This window comes from Vicia villosa, linkage group LG6 (assembly GCF_029867415.1).
Source record: "Vicia villosa cultivar HV-30 ecotype Madison, WI linkage group LG6, Vvil1.0, whole genome shotgun sequence".
NCBI classification, from domain to species: domain Eukaryota; kingdom Viridiplantae; phylum Streptophyta; class Magnoliopsida; order Fabales; family Fabaceae; genus Vicia; species Vicia villosa.
Genome location: NC_081185.1, coordinates 58453099 through 58455714, shown reverse-complemented (window position 1 = coordinate 58455714; position 2616 = coordinate 58453099). Strand labels below are relative to the sequence as shown.

The following is a 2616-nucleotide window of genomic DNA, read 5'->3' as shown; positions in this document are numbered from 1 at the left end:
GAACATTTTTTATGTCGAAATTAGTATTAAAGTCTAAAAATGATAGTAGAAAATTGATATTTTTATGGCCTATGAAAAATGGAAAAATCTAAGAAAATTCTAAATTCTAATTAAAGGAAACAGGGGGGTGAGAATTAAATCTAGTGGTGATGCATAGCAGGGCGCAGGGCCCAACAGAGGCTAGCCCAGAAGTTGTTTTTGTGAATCAGGAAAAAAAGATAGGGAACGTGCGTGGGCCTCAGGGGGGTGTGCATTAGCAATTTCGTGTGGGAGCCCAATGACAGATTCAATCAATTCATGCTTTCTCATTTTTCTTCAAAAAAATAAAATAATTAAAACGAAAATAATTAAAAGTATGGAAAGAGTGAAATTAGGGTTATATACGTTCCTATCTCGTTTTCTCAATCTCTGCTCAGATTACTGCGGCCGCCGGAGTGGCTACCGGAAATCGCCTCCGGCGGCGCCCTTCCGTTAAATCCTCAATCAAACACCACCTCCGATTCGCCTCTCCTCACTCATCTCTAATCTCAAATTCATTTTCAGAAACCCCACACCAATCGCTCTACATCTAAGCAAATATCTAAGCCCTAAATTGACAAAGTCGAATCGGATGCTCTTAACGCAAGAACCGAGGGTTATCGCTCGTGAAGCTCCAATTTATACAGTGATAACAAGAACTAAACGAAACGATGCAAAATCCAACAAATACGAGTTCACTAACCTACGGAGTGGAGGCGTACTCCGGTATCTGTTGCTATGGCTTGAAGACGATAATACAGAAGGCCAGAGGGGAGACGATATTCTTCCGATTGAATGCGAAATAAACGCGAAGACAACGAAGTAATCTTTCCGATGAGTCTTCGAGTTTTTCCCTTTCTTCTCTTTGCGAATCCTTCTTCTTCTTCTGTTTCTTCTGTGATTTCTTATTTTTCTTTCTGTGAGTGCGTATATTGCTGTGGCTGAGTGATTGAGAGCTGAGAGATGATGATTGAAGGTGTGATGGAGGTTTAGCTCACTGCTTAGAGCTTCAGATGTTGAAGCTCTAAGAGTTGTTGTTTTGAGCGTATGGTGATGGTGAGGGTTGGGGAGATGAGAGAGAGGGAGTTGCAGAGAGAATTGTGGGAAGGTGAAGATTGATTGATAGGGTGGAAATGAGTGTGTGGAGTGTGTAAATGGCGTGAAGAAGAAGTGTGATAATGGTGTGTGTGTGAAAGTGAAGGTGAAGGATAGCTGAAGGTTATGAGATGAAGAAGTATGGTGAATGATGGGAAGGTCAGGGGAGAAACTGAATCAGAATGGTGGAGGTTTGAATATATAGAGATTGAGAGGGAGAAAGAGTTAGTTAGAGAGGAGTTTGAACTGTTGGATTGGAGGGAGTTAGTTAGAGATTAAGGGTGAGATTCTGAGTTGGTTATGAGAATGGAAACTGAGTTAGAAATAGGTTGGTTAGGTTAGTTGAAATGTGTTTGGATTCTGTTATTTCTGTTATTGTTTGTTACAGGCGGTTGGAGAACTATTTGGGAGATTAGTAAGTAGCAGGTGCTGTTAGAAATAATTGTTTCTGAACTGATTTGGAAATGTGCAGTTATGGTGAGCTGAATCAGATTTTGATGTCTTGTGCAGGGTTATTGTATTGGTTCTAATGTGTATGGACTAGTATGTGAAGCTGGGTATGAAAGGTTAATAGAACTTGTTGGCTGAAAGTTTCTTTTATTGTGCAGGAAGTTTCTTTTAATTGTGGTTCAGTTTATGTTGAAGCATTGTTGTGCAGACTGTGTTTTTTGTTATGAAAGTTCTGTGTTGGTATTGTGAATGATTATGCTATTTTTCAACATGCAGGCAGCAGGTCGGTTCAAGGATCATGGGGAGAAAGGAGGTTTGGACATCGGTGATGCTCATGGGATACCAGTGAATTGTTAGTGACGAAGATGGGAGCAGGGGTATGGCTTGAAGATAACATGAAGGAAGCCAACGTTTTAGAACTTTAGGATGAGGATTAGATTCTAGTTGTGTAAATTTCCTTTTATAATGTACTTGGTCCTTGGATATGAACTGAATTCATTTTGTAAATGTGTGGACTTGGAATGTTGTAATGGAGATCTTTTTCTTCCAAATGAATGCAACTATTATTCTCTTCCTTTTCATTTTCTTTGAATTGTAATCCAAGTTTTTGGTCAAAGGTCAAAAGTCCTAAAAAGTCAACTGTTCCTATTTTGTACATTTTCCTGTAGATCCTCCATTTTCTTTGGGTGACCTTGTATTGGGACGAATCTCGTATTGACTTTGAAGCAACATATGACGAGCTTTAACTTTGAATTCAAAAATTGCATTTTCCTCCTAAATGTACAAATGAATCTTCATATATTTCTCTCAATTTGCAACTTGAACCAACATCATAAGACAAGAGCTCAAGATGATTCACTATGAACTTCGGTAACAAAGTTGACCGTCCATGGTTGACTTTGACTAAGTTGAAACTTTGTCGAATGTCTTTAACAATTGAGAGTGGTCCAATACCTTCTTCAAACAAATGAATACACACTCTTTTGGCGAAGCTTCGAACGGATAGTTTGTATTTGGAGTAATCAAATGAACCAAACTTTGAATTGGAGAATA

General features: G+C 38.9%; 1 long non-coding RNA gene across 1 annotated transcript; it reads left to right on the top strand.

The window, feature by feature from the left end:
* The first annotated feature begins 1481 nt into the window (after positions 1–1481).
* Positions 1482–2137, top strand: LOC131611565 (uncharacterized). Its single transcript, XR_009286997.1, has 2 exons — positions 1482–1679; positions 1840–2137. It is a non-coding gene; the product is annotated as an uncharacterized LOC131611565 (long non-coding RNA).
* The last annotated feature ends 479 nt before the right edge of the window (positions 2138–2616 follow it).